The sequence below is a fragment of the Tasmannia lanceolata genome, unplaced genomic scaffold (genome assembly GCF_043159265.1).
Source record: "Tasmannia lanceolata isolate RefF3 unplaced genomic scaffold, GAP_Taslan_0.1 ptg000015l, whole genome shotgun sequence".
NCBI lineage: Eukaryota > Viridiplantae > Streptophyta > Magnoliopsida > Canellales > Winteraceae > Tasmannia > Tasmannia lanceolata.
In genome coordinates, this window is record NW_027518692.1 from 14,108,637 (window position 1) to 14,126,190 (window position 17,554).

General features: G+C 39.0%; 1 protein-coding gene and 1 long non-coding RNA gene across 2 annotated transcripts in view; one reads left to right on the top strand and one right to left on the bottom strand.

Moving 5' to 3' along the window:
* Positions 1 to 4,819: 4,819 nt before the first annotated feature.
* On the top strand, positions 4,820 to 13,984 carry LOC143845461 (uncharacterized). Its single transcript, XR_013234417.1, has 3 exons — positions 4,820 to 4,978; positions 13,442 to 13,554; positions 13,644 to 13,984. It is a non-coding gene; the product is annotated as an uncharacterized LOC143845461 (long non-coding RNA).
* A 2,717-nt stretch (positions 13,985 to 16,701) lies between these two features.
* Positions 16,702 to 17,554, bottom strand: part of LOC143845551 (peptidyl-prolyl cis-trans isomerase FKBP42-like) — a 31,332-nt gene continuing 30,479 nt past the window's right edge. The window contains exon 9 of the mRNA XM_077353930.1: positions 16,702 to 16,961. The gene's annotated coding sequence lies outside the window, so the exon portion shown is untranslated. The remainder of the gene's footprint in view (positions 16,962 to 17,554) is intronic.

Here is a 17,554-nt window from a genome sequence, read left to right on the forward strand (position 1 = left end):
CTCGGAACTCCGAGAACACTGTAACGGTCATATTTTGAGCCGTTGGGAATTTTGCTGGAATTACCACAATGCCATTGAACGGTCATATTTTGGTTTTCCTATATATATGGGCATTCTAAACTTCAAGACAATCAGTCCTAACACTCTAAAAACCTTCTTGAACATCAATAGAGTGAATCAAACTTGTTTATGCCTCTCATCATCTAAAGATTAGGATTTGGATCATAGGCTCAATTTGTACATCTTCTACCATCTTGTAAACCCTTGTGAGGGATTGTTTTTGTTCTTTCTTTCGTTTCAAGAACTTGTATTGGGTGAGTGTTCGGAGAAGCGTAGCCCACTCTCCGTGGTGAAGATCGCCACCAAGGTTAAAGGCGGTTGGAATTTGTAATCGGCACCGATCTTCGCCGAAGTTAAGAAGATCACATAGTGAAGCCATCAACGGGTTTGGTTGGTGGAGTGGAGTAGGCCTCACGTTTGGAGGACCGAACCACTTTAAATCTCAGGTGCAATCTCTCTTACTCTTGCTCTTTATTTTGCATTTGCACTTTAGATTTAACTTGCGTACTTGAATTTTATTGTTGATCTCTTAATTTCTAAAATTGGGTTTGAGTTTTCAAAAGAATTAAAACTTGTTATCAACCTAATTTCGCACTCCTCATAAGTTGCCGTACTCGGGACCACCCTTGGATTTTCAAAGTGCATAGGGATAGGTGCAAAAAGGTGGAGGGAAAAAAGAGGTAGGAGGGGTATATTTGTCCTAAAAGTCATCTTCTCTCACCTGACAGCACCATTTTTATAAATTTCAAATCACTACCCTTGATTCACAATTTCGACAAAACTTTGCATTTTTTTAATAACTTTTCTTATATTTTAAGGTTTTATTTTTTTCGTTTTGGATTTTGAGAACCGAGAGATAAAAATATATATATAACTCAGGGTAATTATTTATTTACCTGTTCAGAAAGACAAGTGGAAGGTTCTCAGCCCAAATATCCGCTCCTTCCAGCTTGTGTCTGTACCAACGACAAAAGGGGCTTTTCTTTTGTCATTCGGTTCCTCAGATTGGGAAATTTTTATTGGAAATTTTTTTCCAATAAAATGGCAGGGCCCACCATTTTCTTCAATGTTTTGGGTCCCACCAACTTCACTCAAACTCATACATCTAGTGGGGTCCACCCTTTTACTTCATGTTTCGCAAGATCTCCACCCAACCCATGCATTCGGGTGGGGCCTGCCATTTTTAAAACTATGTTTTGAGTGGGTGGGGCCTACAATTTTACACCCATGCATAAGGCAGTCAACGGATCCACTTAAATCTCTTATCGTCGGATCGGATTCGGCGTCTTCTTTGGATCTGATTCTTGTGTCTCGGTCACGATCCATTTCAAATCGAACCGTACATCGGAGTGTCCTAACAGGTCCTACTTGCATTTTACACAACTAAAATTCTCAGAAGAGGGCGAGCATGCATGAACATGGCCCATAGGTGCAAGGGTGAATGGGCTAGGGACTTAGGGTCAATGGTTAGAGAAGGAACATATATAAGAGGGTGACTCCAACTTGAGAGAGATGAATGAAAAAAAAATACTAAACATAAGAATAGTTCAAAAAATGCATATGATTTAGTTTTACTAAAATACCCCTAAAATAACACAAGTTATAAAAAGTTAGATGGTATTTTTTAAAAGAGTATATAAAATCAGATTTAGGCCTGTCCCGCGGGCTTTAGTATAGTTCTCTAGATCCAATTGGTAGTAATTTCTGATCCTATAATAGTGTCCTGAAATGTTTCCATATAGATCCTGTAATTTGTTTGGGATTTGCTAGGGTCCATCAGTTTTGTCTCCATTCATGTGGTGGCTGGTCTGACATGCGACAGACCAGCCACGAAATGCCTTTTGCGATGGACCCTAGCAATTCCCAATTTGTTTATATCTTGTTTGTTAAAATTCGGATACGGATGGTCCATCGGACCTTCTGTCTCCATGGACGCCCCATAGCATTGGCCAAGAATGCTAGTACATAGACTAACCATGTTTTTTTATCAACTGTCATTCGTTTTTTTTCTAAGAAATTTTTTTATAAGTTGGAAATGTGGTGACGCCTCGGAATAAAATTATAGCCCTACCCCATAAAAACATGAGGGGAAGTAATATTTTTGCCCCCTTTTCTTCCCTATATCAGCCCCCTCTACTGTATTTATTATACCCCTTCACTCTCCAAAGGGTGGCGTAAGGAAGAAAAAAGGGTTCAATATATCATTTCTCAAATATGACGTGTAAATTTGATGGCCCAACCATATCAAAACATGGTGTAAATAGTGGGTCCCAACCTGTGCATGGATTTGGGAGGAGGTCGTGGGCCCTACCTTATGCATGTTATTGGTTAGAGATGATGGGCCCTACTACCATACCAAAACTCAACTCAACTCAACAAAGCCTTTGTCCCAAACTAGTTGGGGTCAGCTAAATGAATCCTTTAGAAAAATTTCATGAAGAAAGTACTACCATATCAAAACATGAGGTGTAAAATGGTGGTCCCCAACCATACTAATGCATGGGTGCAAAATGATTGGCCCCACCTTATCAATTTATTGTAAAACGATGGCCGCACCCATACTATGCATGAGCTGTAAAAAATTTACGGAAAAATACACTTAGACCCCCTGTGGTTTCTGACACATTCAACTTAACCCCTAATGTTTAAAAAGTTATAAGTAGACCCCCTGTGGTTTCAATTTGTGTAAGGTTGACCCCTATCTATGTCAGGGCCCATCAAATGAACACTTTGGGTCATCCAAACAATGAGGGCCTACTTTGTTTTTGGTAGTGTTTGGATTCGGGTATGGGCCCACATTGTTTGGATGATCCAAAGCATTCATTTGATGGGCCCTGACATAGATAGGGTGTGCCCAGAAAATCAGCTCCATCAGATCATCCTAACCCTTTAATCTGTGGACGAACCGTCAACTGAGGTGGCCTACCTTATACAAATTGAAACCACATGGGGTCTACTTGTAACTTTTTAAACATTAGGGGTTAAGTTGAATGTCAGAAACCACAGGGGTCTAAGTGTATTTTTCCCAAAAATCTAACCATAGAAAAAATGCCAACGGAATATTTTCAATTGAAGAAGTTTTCAAATAAAATTTTCATTGAACGAAAACTAATGACAAAGGAAAGGAATCTCTCTCTCTCTCTCTCTCTCTCTCTCTCTCTCTCTCTCTCTCTCTCTCTCTCTCTCTCTCTCTGAACAAGGTAAGCCCTACCTCCACTTACTCTCTCTTCTCTCTTTGGACATGAACCCATGGTGGGGCCAGGGCTGCAACAGGGTCGGGTTGAGTTGGGTTTTTCAAAACCCTAGCTCAAGCCTGGATCCCATTATCTCGGCCCTGACCCGCCCTGACCCTGAGTCAGGGCCGAAAAACCTCAACCCATTGCCCGCCCTACAGGGCTCAACTCGACCCTGGCCCACCCTGATTTGCCCTAATTGGGCCAGGCCGGGCCGAGCTGGCCCTAATTGACCCTAGTGCAAGTGCCAAAAATAAAGCAACCACATATCATATAGAACAAAATGATCAATAAACAGAGAAAGGGAACAAAAATAAGACAATATGAATTCAACAACATGACGGGCAGCAGAGACAATTAATAATAATAATCTAAATAAACATCAATCCAAGATAATTGAAAACATTAGCAAAAGAAACATGCACAGATGGTTCAGTTCTATAATAGAAAACTTAGGGTCTGGCCGGGTCGGGCTAACCTGAGGTATTAATCCTGAACCTGACCCGACCCGACCCTGAGTCAGGGCCTAAAAAATGAACCTTGACCCGCCCTCAGGGTTGGAAAATCAGCCCAGACCCTGTTCGGGCTCAGGGCGGGTTAGGGCTGACAAGGCCAAACTTGCAACCCTATTGGGGCCCAACAATGAATAGATAAGATCTTTGAAAAAGGTGGACAACACAATAGTGTATTATTTTAAAAAATCACTTGGGCGCACTTTGTTTGAATTATCCAAACTGTTCACTTCTTGCGACCCAATGTAAGCAAGGTTATAAATTTTGGTTTCGGTACCAATTTTGGACCCCAGCGAAATTTGGTATTTCAGTTCGAAATTTCGGACCGAAATTTTGTAACAATTTTCTTTTAAATAAAATGACATTAAATCAAAATTTCGGAATTTCGGTTCTAAATTTGGTAAAGGGCGAAATCCGAAATTTCGCCAAATTTCAGTTTCGGTCCCCACGATTTCGGCCGAAATTTAAAACCATGAATGTAAATAGGCCTTGCTCCAAAAATCCATCTGTAGAAATTTATATATGATGTGTATTAGTTCGGAGGGTTAGGTTAGGGTCACCGTATTTATGTTATGAAAGAGTACGAAAATGAAAAAAAAAAAAGATCATTTTTTCCTTATTTGATCGGATCATAAAGAAACTTTGGGATTGCTGAATCACAGACGAGATAAATATATAAAGCAACGGAACCATCATAGTATTTTTTGACTCCTCCGAAAGGACCTGAGATGGAGATGAGTTTTTGGGGCACGTCCTATTTATGTTGAGTCTCAACAAATGAATAGTTTGGATCTTTGACCAAAGTGGCCCCAGTGACTCTTCTTTTAAAAAAAAAATGCATTATATGATGTATGCAAGTAGGTAGACCCGGCAAAATGTGACCCGGACCGTCCGGGTATCGCAAATTAGAACCCTTCATCAATTTTTACCCGACCCTTTCGTGTCGTGAAATTGCTGATCGGAAGCGGGTTGAGCTGCGGGTACCCGTAAAACTTGAAAAATTAAAACCTAAATATCGTGCGTGTGTGGCTCTCCTCATTTTGTCAAGTGTCAACAGAGAACTTCTCTCAACAGAGCAAATAGGAAAGCTTGAAACCCTAACCGCCTTCTCTCCGGCCGTCTCCGACCGTCCGTTCTGTTTCCGGTGTCCGACGGCCTCCTACCTTCGCCCAGGTTTCTCTCTCTACCTCTCTCTCTTTCTCATCTGTTTTGATTTTGTTTTGATTTTAACAGGGTTAGGGGGTATGATCCTAACCCTAACTCTATGTCTCTCTCGCCCTCTCTCTGTAGTCTGCAGATCACTAGATTTTTGGGGTAGGGTTTGAACTTTGGGGTAGGGTAATCCCTGTTTGGGTTAGGGTTTCGATTTTTTGTCTGTTAGTGTTAGGGTTAGGGTTAGGATTTTGAAGGAGAAGGGTATTATAAAGCTTTTTGAAATTGTGAAATTGTCTGTTAGGTTATGCTTTGTGAAATTGTGAAATTTAAAATTGATGTGAAAGTAGAAACCCCAAGTTAATGTAGGCAACTCATCAAATGTTGGATGGCTTTTCAGATGGAATTTAAGGAATCCTTCTAATCCGATTGGAGGAATTCGTTTTTGCCATTTAACTATACTGATATTAAGCAAGGCTATGATGTTTGAGGTCACCATCTGTTGGATTTTACATTAGTAGACTGGGCCATTTGCGAAAAAAAGAATCTATTATTTTTAATTTGCCCGCAAAGCTATTATAGCAAGCATTGTAAGCTATTTCGGTCTTGAGAAAAGTTCGGTTCTTCCATTCTCAGAAAACACTGATCATTGTTACACTCTACTTGTTTCAGTTGCCGGGTATACCCGTACCCGCCCGGGTGGGGTCTGGGTACATAAAATGGCTACCCGTAGAATCACGGGTAAAAACTACCCGTACCCGCCCGGGTTACCCGTTTGCCGGGTCTACAAGTAGGTGCCATATGATATGTGGACCCACTTTATATTGTGTAATGCGTAGGTGACTATATATTTTCAAAGATACAATGAGGCCCGCCTTATTAGAAGTTCCAAACCAGTCATTTGTTGGGCCCCTAATGTGATGTAGATCGGCAAGACTTGGAGAGGTGTGGACGTGGTTTAACAGCCAATATTTGGGTAGACATGGATTAAATGCAAGAAGGCTACTATGTGGCTTGTTAGTAACGCAATTGTCTATGCAATTGTATGTACAAGTGAAAAGTGCAAGGATTTGTGCTTAAGTGGAGTGTCACATCATTATAATGATGTGTTGTCATCCACTTAAAGGGGCTACAATGCCTATAAATAGGGGTTGGCGTAGAGACGTAGAGTTACTGTTAGTTTTTGACAATGTGATTTTTGGAGACTTGGAGTTTGGAGGGATCTTGAAAGTGTTCCAATGGAGGAGGAGGTTTCATCCATTAGAGATTTGCACTGTCATGAATTGATTTGCATATTCTCTTCGGATTGTCGGTTCTTCTTGTCGAGTGCAAGATCCGACACCTTCATGGTAAGTAAATCTTGTCAAGTGCAAGATCGCTTGAAGAGTTATAACTTTCCTTTTCCTATCTTGGGAATTCTATCCATTTTTGCTGCATTATCCTTCGTTATTGTTCTTAGATCATATGAATTTCTATTTGAATCTTTAAATTCTGCTCGTAGATATCGTTTTTCCATTTCTAGTTTGTTGAGAAATAGAACCCTATATCTGATTTTGGTACGAATCCCTAATTTCCTGCAAAATCAGTCCCCTTTTCCATTTTAATCTAGCACACTTGACCCAATTCGAAGAACTCGTAATCCCTTCCGCTGCCACTCTACGTCATAATGTTACTAAACCGTGGCCCTATAAATGAACGGTTTGGATCTTCGAACCAGGTGGACCCAAGTGAATTTTTTAAAAAAAAAAAAAAAGAGCACAGCTAGGAAAATGGGAATCCGTTTTGGTAAAAAAAAGGGCATCATTCAGTGGGGCCACGTCCACTAAAATACAAAAGAAGGGAGCTCAAATCCCCATCTTGAAAAGGTCAAATCCAAGGAAGCAGGATTCTTCCCTGGAAGCCTTCGATTCCCGCTTCGATTCCCGCTTTTGATTCCCGCTCTGGCAACCTTGAGTAGGATTCTTCCCTGGGAGCCTTCGATTCCCGCTTTCGATTCCCGCTCTGGCAACCTTGGTCAAATCAATGGTCGCATCCAGCCCGTTTTTATTTTCAACAAGGAATCCTGTTATAAAAGTGTTTTCCTAAAAAAAATACACTTTTTATCGTGTCCACCTTCTTCAAAGATCTAAATCATTTCTTGTTGGGCCCCACCAACGGTTCTTGTTCAAAAAGAGAAGAGAGAGAGAGAGAGAGAGATGCCTATGGCTCAAAGATCTGAAATGACAATTTCGTGATGGTAAGAGCGAAAGTAGAGAGGCACAGTGTGTGTACTAGTTGTACTTGTAGTGGCTTCACAACAGGTAAAGAGGGCAAATTTATCCGCCCCTTTTTATCATTGTTACGGCCCCAAACCACTCACACACAGCTTAATTGGGGCATGACAACGTCGTATATCTGCAAAGAGAACCCTACAAGTATACAACGCTAACAAAGCATTACAAAAGCAATACCAAAACCAACCATGGCATATCAAGTATAAAAACTAGAAGGTCATACGTAATCCAAATAATCAATTCTTCATTGCATTTAAATGAACCAAATGGAGTCTAAAACAAAAAAAAAACTGAGAATAATAGCTTGCTGTCCAGAAATTTTGAATGGTTAAAACTAGGGCCCACAAACACTATTCAAGGGTGAAAAGCCTCCTATGACACTAGTGAGGGACAAGGGTTAAACCTACTATGAAACGAGGGCTAAAAGGCCAAGAAATGAAGGGTTTAGGGTTCTAAAATACCTTCCGAAAACGCAGCAGCACTTCCGCGAAAAAAAATACTCACAACGGGTCCCAAATGAAGATGGTGGAGAAGTCCGGGGCCTGAATCTTGTGCGGGCAGCAACATCCTCCAAGAGAACCTTCGGAATGTGCAAGGGAATGGTGAAAATATTGAAGAATGGGTGCAAGAAGAGTGAGATGGTGACCCACAAGTAGAAAAGGAGATTAAAGTGGTAAAAATGGTAGAGAAGAAGAGAAGTAGTAGAGGTTTCTAGAAGAGAGGTGAAATATGAGGGTAGAAGGAGATGTTTGAAGAAGATGAGATGAGAAGACAAGATTATAGATGAGAGAGATGAGAAGGGAAGAAGAAAGAGGGAGAAAACTCACCTTGGATGTGAGTTTTGAGGGGAGAAAACGCCCATGGCGTGTGAAGAAGAAGAAGAAGAAGAAGAGCCATCGGCTCTCTTGGGGTGCTTTGCACTCTATTTTCCAAAACTCAAAAAAAAACTAGGGTTTTCCCTCCCAAGTCTCTGTCATATACGTGAGTTATGTGGTGGTGGACCCAAATCCCTCCTTATTTTCCCCATGTGCATAAAGAACTTAAGTGCACCAAAGTCCATTCTACCCCTCTCCCACTACTTATGAAAATAAGCCTTTAAGGGTAAAAGGGTCTCAACAAATGAAATAAAAGGGTAGGGGTGAGGCTAGTGTATGTGTGCATGTGAGTGGGCACTAGTGATGTGGACATCCCCTCACATCTATGAGAAATAAGAAAACTAATAAATGAGTCCAATAAGACTAAAATATAGCAATCTAATGGTCCATAAAGCAAATAAATGATGATCCAACGGTTGGATCACATCAATTTTACAGCAAAGAAATAAACTTTGTTTCTAGGAGAGTCATGGTTCCTCTCGAATTGAACCGTTAGGAGGTCCATTTGCCTCGAATCAACCTTTCTATCTCTCTTTTTCTATCTTTTTCCTTGTTCATTTGTGTTACGGCCAATTAGGCATGTAACATGTAATTTCTAATATCCTGTAATTATCGTTTAATTTCCAAGGCTAGTTTGAAAGTGCTCCTTTGTTTCATTTTCTGTTGTCTCTGACTCGTCTGTAAAAAAAGATATACCTTTTATATTAGATCAAATGAAGTCAAGTCCTTGGACACTTTAAGATGTGAACTCCTTGGCTGGTGGTATTATTAATATGGCCAAGAGGTTCCAATTTTTGTATTCGAAGATTTATACAATTTAGGATTGGGTGCTGGTTCGCATTTTGACTCTTCCCGATTGGATAATACTAGTCTGGTTTATCGGAAATGAAAGATAAAAAATCAAAAAATTTGTGAATGGTCATATTTTTGTGATGTACAAAAGACCTGTTTATGTTGTGATTTTTTTCATGACCAGATTTACTGTTGATTTTTTTTATCAAACAGACTTATTCCCTGAATTACGAAAATTATATTTATCATTGTTTTAAGAACTAGATTATGTTAGTTGATGCAGTACGATGCAGCATGATGATTGAATATTACGTTACACATGTTAGCGATTTCGATCTTGTTGCTAGAGGATATTCTATATTGGAATCTACCAATTTCATTGATTAATGGTGGTTTTACAATTCTTTTCCAAAAAGTATTCGTTTAGCATTTTCATGGTCTGATATGGATTTGGGTAGCAGATATTCCAAGTCAGCCTTCAATTAAAGTTACACAAATTTTGGAAATGTATTTTAGATATGCATGAAAATTCATAGTTACCATATCAAAACTATTTAGTCACATTTGATAATAAAAAATTTAGAAAAATAGCCAAATTGAGCATTTGGACCTTAGAATTGATATAGTTGGCAGGTCCTGCACACCTATGATTACAGAAGACAGATGTGATCGACTGTTTTTCTCACTTTCTTATCACCCATGTTATGTAATATGTAAGTCTTCTTAGCAAGATTTTATTTTGGGTTAAAAACTGTAGGATAGGTTATAGAATATAGATCAGGTCAAGATGCAATCAAAATTGCGAGTCTTGTTATCCTCAGCCATCCTCTGCTCTGGCCTAGCCTTGCTCCTTCTCATGCGCTAGTTTTTTGTTGGATAGCATGCTTGGATAATACCATTTTCCTCGATTCTACCTACCAATAAAGCATGCTTGGATAAGATCCTGATTGTGGATCACCTCATCCACCGTAGATAGTTCATCATTAACCGATGTTTGGCATGCCAGGCAAACGCAAAGTTGGTGGACCACCTTTAGATTTACTTTGTGGTTGCTAACCATGTTTCGAGGTTCGTGCTCTCCCATCTTGGTATTCACTGGGTCTTCCCAAGATCAGTATCTCAGGTTATTGATTCTTGGACCTTCTTCCCAAGGTCGTCAACGGTCAGATCTTGTAGAACCTTTGCCACCCCATTGCCCTTTGGAGCGATAAGGTAGGATCGAAATAATAAAGTTTTTCAGGGAGTATCTATATCAATTAAAGTGATTCTTGCTGTTTTTTTCATTTTCATTCTATTCTGGGCATCCTTGTTTATGTTTTTTGTTGGGAGTTCAGCTTTAATCATAGGCACACCTGAGATATCTACTGCTGGAACTCTTTATTCGTTGATACTCCGGCTCCTAGGTGGTGCGCTCTCCTCTGGGGGTTCCTTCTAACTGAACTTTGACGATTTTAGCTATGGCACCTAAGAGCTGGCATTGGGGGAATCATCCGTGATCATGATGGGGTGGCTAGAGTGGGTTATTTGGGTCTGTAAGGATCATTAATTCTAAGGTATCAGAGATCAAGGTCCTCAGATATGGAGTCTAATTTAGCTCTTCCCATTTTTTATCCTCTAATCATTGAAGGGATTCTCAAAGTGTTATTCTGTGACTAAAAGATCTAAGTAGGCTCTTGTGGTGATCTTTTGATTTCATAAACGAGGTGATGGACTGCTTTTTCAGACATTTCGTGTCATTTCATCATGGCGGCATTCTATGAACGGGACAATAGATGAGTTGGCCAAAGAGGGAGTCCAACATACCTCCTTATTTACAATCCCTATGCTTTGATGTACTCTTGTAGATCAAGTAGTATGATAGAAGCACGATCTTTGTGCTGTTAATTCTCACTTCACACTATTTCTCTTGGATCTTCCACTCTTTATTTCTTGTAGATCGAATCTGTTTAGATTTGTACTTATGTTTGTGCTACGTCAAATTAGCATAGAACTCTTTTTTTTGTTTGATAAAGATAACAATTTTATTAGATAAGGAAGGATTACCAGTGCTCTTCAGGGGGTAAGCAGTATAATTAGTATAGAGCCAACTCAATTCTCGGGGCTGCATGTGGTAGAGAATGTGGTGCTCGTGTGAATCAAGCACAATATGAGGAGATGCTGGAATTGAGGAGAGAAATAGAGCATTTGACATGTGAGTTTCAGAACATACAAAATCAAGAGCAAGCAGAATTCTAATGAAGGTGGTACCGAAAGGCAACCAAAATAATGAACTCGTTGAGCATCCTAAGGCTCCGTTCACTTGTTTTCCCGGGAAAGGAAAAGAAAATGTTTCCTGGGAATCTGACGTGGCATTAGGAAAAGAAATCCAGGGAATCTGTGCAGGAAAAGGTTTCCCTGGACTGTTTCTGGACTGTTCACTTGCGCAGGAAAAGGTTTCCAGAGAAACTGCTTGCCCTTCTTTTTGCACTAGTTTTCCCGGGAAATGAAATCCCTAATGCTCTGTTTGGTTGCCGAGTTTTTTTTGTTCCTGGGAGTTATGTGGGAGAAAAAAATACCCTGGGAGATAGGTGGGAAAAAAAAAGTCCTAGAAGTATCCTGGCAAAATAAAAATCCCATGTTTGGTTGACCGGATTATGGTGGGAAAAAAAAAAACCTTTGTTTGGTTGCTTGAACTGTTGGGTAGAAAAAAATTCTTCTCAAGCTTATTTTTGGTTCCTGAGTTTATTTTTGTTCCTGGGGTTATCTTGGGATGGGATGAAAAGGCAATCGTTACAAAAGTGGGATTAAAAAATTCACCCCACAAGTAATCATTACAAGAGTGGGATTAGAATAAACCTAGTGCTAAAAGGCAACCAAACATGGGATGGGACCAAAATTTAACTAACTCTCCCACATAACTCCCAGGAACAAAAAAAATCCGGCAACCAAACAAAGCATAAAGGGAAGGGGGGGGGGAGAATGGGCTTTTCCATGTCATTTTTTGACTTATTGTAAAAATTCCACATGTGTAATTCTATTTTCCCGGGAAAGCAAGTGAACACGAGAATTCTGTCTTGTCAAGGAAAAAAGAGGCTGTTTTCCAGGGATTTGCTTTCCCGGGAACGCAAGTGAACAGAGCCTAAAGGAATTATCAGGGAAGATAGTAATGAAGAGATGGAAAATCCTTTTCATAGCTTATGTATTGGAATTAAATTCAGGTGGGGAAGGAATCGAGAAATCGACTTCGATTTTTTAATATTCCTCATCACTTCTGGTTCTATTGTAACAAAAGATTCCCTTTTTATGTGGAAAAGACCCGTATCAATAATTATGATCTTGTATATTGACAATTCCTCAATGTCTTTTTTTTTTTTTTTTAAATGCAATTCCTCAATATCTTGTTCATTCGCAACAAAATAATTTATCTGTGTGACTCAGCGCCAAAGAATTTCTTGCTGCTACCGTATAATATTCATCTCTATTTGGTGATAAATAAACTGCCCGTACATCTTTTGGTCTCTGAGATATTTCATAAAACGGACTCTCTATGGACCCCAAATAACCAATCATCGCTTGAATGTCAGACTTTAATAAATGTATGCAAGGAAACACACAAAAGAGTTCCTTGATTGGGAGGCAAGCTTGGATAATTGTTTTGAATGGAAGGCAATAGCTGAAGAGAGGAAGGTGCTGTTCATAAAGATGAATCTATAAAGGGTTGCCCTTCAATGTTAGAAACGATTGGAGGAACAACGATCTAGACAAGGGAAGGTGAAGATATACACATTGGGAGCATATGAAGCAGAAATTACACAAACAATTTATGCGGGCTGATTATATGATGTCATTATATGATAAATTTCATGGGATGCGACAACATGAGATGAGCCTGCAAGACTGCAGCGCGGAGTTCAACAATCTGTCCATTTGTGCAAGGCTGAATGAAATGGATGAACAATACTGTATGTTATATTTTAAGGATGAAGATTGCAATTAGAGATCAATGTGCATTATTATGATTTCTAACCTTGAAAATGCTTACCCATTATATGCTTGGAGCTGAGGGTGTGGTCTGCCACTTTCATGTTCATTCTCAAAAATTATTTGCTTCCATGTGGTGCTACCTAATTGCTTGTTATCATTCCATTTTGACTCGTAATACAGAGCTACGTTGTGGCTGCTATCTGTCAGGTTTCATGTTTGAGGTTGCAATTTGGCTATCTGACTGATGATTTTTACTATCCATTTTATTCATTAGTGGTTAGAGGTTTCAGTAGTACGAAAATATAAGACTATGGAAAATGTGCTCAGTTTTATTGAGTAGAACAGTGTTCCCAATTCTTTCGAGATTTATAAGATGATTGGGTGCCAGTTTCTACGGAAAAATTGGATCCTCATCTATTGTTTATGTTGGTTTCGTTTCCTGTAATCTTGATGTGCTGTCCAAATGGGTGTTTTCCAGTAAGGTTTCCTCCCCACTTATCGTTTCATGGACTTGGGTAATTATTTTTGCTCTAAAGTCTTTAATGGTTCTTATGTTATATTGAAGGTTTTGTAATTTTTAGTTAGTGCAGTGTGTACATCATGACAACCAAGTACATCATCGGTTCTCTGGTCCTAGCCTCTGGAATTGCATACTTTTCAGATTTGCTGATTGCTGATAAGAAGCTATTCGGAGGTCAGTTGGTTTAATTAATTTAATTGAAACATTACTCATGACTTTTAGCTTTTCTTGTTTATCTCACATTGTGGGGACTGAAACCCCAGGGACCACCCCAAAAACTATTGCTAATGGAGGATGGTGGGAAGAAACAGATAAGAAGTTTCAGGCGTGGCCTCGCACAGCTGGACCTCCGGTTGTAATGAACCCCATCAGCCGCCAAAATTTTATAGTCAAGTCTCACACTGAATCTTGAAAATATATTTTTTTTGGCCAATAAGGTATGAGGTTGAATTTGATGGGTTTGATCAACTTTATGCTTTTTTAGTACTCTTTTTGTAGCTTCAAGGACTTCTTTGGTGGTCTGCTGAATGGAACTTGTCTTCCCACATTCTGTTCTGGACCTGGTTTGTGAACACATTCACAGTAAAAAGGACTTGGTTCTTTATTCGCTGTTTGGAATCTGAATAACTGTGTGCCATTTGGTTTGCTCAAATGTTACAATCTCTGGTTTGTGAACACATTTACCGGTTTTGCATCTGAAAGGGAACTAGTAGATCTAGCTATTTTGAAGGGGAGACTTGGTGGCTTTGCAGCACAGGATGAGACCTCCCATTAGCAGGGTAGGAAGACCTACCTGCTACAACCGGTTGCTCAATGGGAATAGATATCCATGATAGAGCTATCCCTGAACAAGCCCATTGGGACTGTTTACCACTGGATAGAAATCCTTGGATAAGAAGTTCTCGGGATTGGCTATCCTGTTTGGATAGAAATTATCTTGTCCCCCGTTCACCAATTTTGTTTGGGTAATATTTCTTCCTAGAACAAAGGTAGACATGAACAAAAAATAGCTATACTATCCCAGGATAACTTAAATTCTGGGCTTACTAAACTATGAAATGGATGAGAGAACCTTTGAATTGAAAAATTAATAAAAACAAAAGAAAAATCTTTGTATCGGTTTTAGACACTCAGCTTGTTGGTCCTGAGCATTTCATCGTTGCCGTGGTGATAAATAGCCACTAATACTGCAGTAACTTGAAATTTTTACTATAGGGATGCCATGGATACATAAGCTTGGTTAAGACACATAAATCAAGTCATTAGATGGTTACCCTTAGAATAATATTTCCTTTTGAGAATGATATAATCATCTCAAACATTTTATTTCTACTAATTTTTCAACCAACTATGAAAATTTATTCTATTAAAAATTCGTGCACCCAACTGGAAAAGAGGTGGTGTGGAGGGGGAGAGACAATTAGAGAGTGAGAAATCCCCATAAAGCAATCATAAATAATACGCTAATTTAGATTGTTTTTTTCTTATATTTTGCAGGGGCTTTTCCGTTATCATTCTCCCATGACTCTTGCCCCCTCAAGTCTTTCCCTATTCACCCATCTCTCACAACTGGCCCCACTAATATTCCATGGAATATTTTTTTCATGGTTGCCAAGCATCATGCCCTAAGGCGATGTCTGGTGCCGGGAATTTTTCTTCATGCTAAATCAGTGTCTTCAAGTGGTGAGGGATGAGTTTTGCGTGGGGGAGGAGAGATTTGAGAAGGCAAAATTGAGATGAGGGTAAGAAGTGGCTAAATATGAGCTTTGAGTAGAGTTTTTTGTTTCCTAATTTCTCGCCACTTGGAGACCTTAGTTTCCCGATTTTAGCCATTTTAGACACCACCTGCCCTGCCCCTCTCACTACTTGGACACACTAGTTTATCATGAAAAGATATTCATGATAACCAAACGTACCCTAGTATGAAAAGATTGGCATGTTCTTCATAGAATAGCAATCCAATTGATCATGACAGATGAAAGCAAATCCTATTATCCACCAAACAATTTCCAAAGAAAACAAAGCCACTCAAATCCTTCCAATCTTGGAACCCTCATATCTCTACCCACCCACAAAAAATTATACAAGGACGTGACAGTTCTATATTCTAGACAAAGATAAAGGGCATTCAAACAAAGGCTCATAATCAGCACTCTTATCCACAGCAAGAACACTCCTTTAAATTCCACTTCACAATCCTCCCAATCTCTGCTTATTAAAAAAGCAGAGATCTGAGTGGAAAAAGATGGAAAATGATAAACAGCAGGAAGGAAGGGATCAAGTTCTGACTAAAACATGTGGGAAAAGCAAGAATTTCTCAGTAGAGACAGATTTCAAGAAGACCCAAAATGAAAAAACCATGAAAGAAGATAAGGGGAATCCTGATTGCCAACGAGAAAGACGAGACTGTGGAGAGCAATGGAGCCCAGGTCATAGAAATGAGCGTGAAATGCTCGGTTTTTATCTTCATAGATTCTAAGGGCCAATCTCATATCAGGGAGAGGGGGAGGGAGTTTCAATGATAGTTTGTATTTTTCATTCAGTAAGCTATAGTTTACTTAGATTTACTGCTCAACTGATTGTATCACTTTAGTTTACATCCAAAAAAATGTATAAATACTCCAAACATCCAAGAAAATTTCATTTCACACTCATCCAAGAAAGTTACAATAGAAAACATCAAGGAGATTCTTATTCAGTTCAATCTAACTCACAAAACAAGGCACTGTTCTGTTGTCATATACGTCGAGTTCTCAACCTTCACAGAATCGTTAACCGACATGACCATGGATGCTCCGATACATAAAGGAGCATTAGTGAATAATTTGATTCCCTGTTGACTAAAATTTGTGACATTTTATGAACTGGAATTTCAGTTATTCATATTTCCTTCACACCATTTTTGCTTCTGAATGAAATGAAAAACAATAAGACAAGCATAAAAAGCTATTAAGTTTTTCCCCCCTCCATCACGGCTACGTGGGTCGCCCGAAATCACTAAATCAGCCTTTCATTTTCTTGTGAAGGGATGAGGTTAATCTCACTCAAAAAACATGTTTTTTTACTCAGCCCTCCAAAAAAATGAAAGGCTTTCTAGGCGACGGAGGTGAAACAATCTCAAATGTTGTACCTAATTATTTAAAACGATCAAATCATAATTGAGAAGGAAAAGAAAAAAAAAATTGTTATGCAATATCCCACTACTCAAAGTTAAGATTGATGATCTAAATATAACGACAGCAATTATTCATGCTTCACTCATCAGTGCAGATTGATAGAACAGCAGAGCCAAAAAAAACAGAGAGTAACAGAGACTAGAAATGAGAAACAAACATCTCCATAACAGGAATAAATACAGTTTGATAGGTTTGTAATTCTTGTAAATATTATCATAATCAAAAGAAGTTTCAATATTACTAATTTATATTAAATAGCCTCCACAGGAGTAGCAAATGATTCCATTACAAGAGCAATGCAAATGGGAACAGATTTGCCTTTTGATATCTTCCTTTCAAATAGAACGAACTTGTAGTGCTAGTATTGCTCGCAGGGGTGACTTCAATTATCTACTTCTCAGCACCCTGGTAAAATGCATGGCATTGTGTTATTCCACCACCAAATGGTTGAACTGGTTATAACATCCATATATCTATATCAATTTATATACATGTATGTGTGTGCATACATGCATACATACATACATACACACACGCACATGCATGCATGCATACATACATACACATACATAATTATATTCATAGCTTTTTCTAAACAAGCAGGGATATCATTTCCTTGTGTTTCCAATAAGCTTGCCATTCAAAAAAAAAAATGTTTGCAATAAGCTTATATCGCGTAGAGATATTACCCGATTAGAGGAAACATCTAGCAGGTGTTCCAAATAAAATGTAAGAAGGTTACATCAAATATAAAATGGAGAGTTGGACAGATTTCATGGGATTACAAAAAGGAAAAATCTAAAGAGTAAGGTTATAATAAAGATTAGTGACCATATAGAGCCTCATGGTGAATAAGAAAGTTCTACAATAGATAATTGTGTGTAGTGACTTCTTTTAGCAGGTATACTAGACATCCGTTTAGGTAGAACGTTCAAGTGCACTATTGGACTTTCTGCACGAACTATAGATTTATTCTCAATGTTTGTGTGACTTTGGTC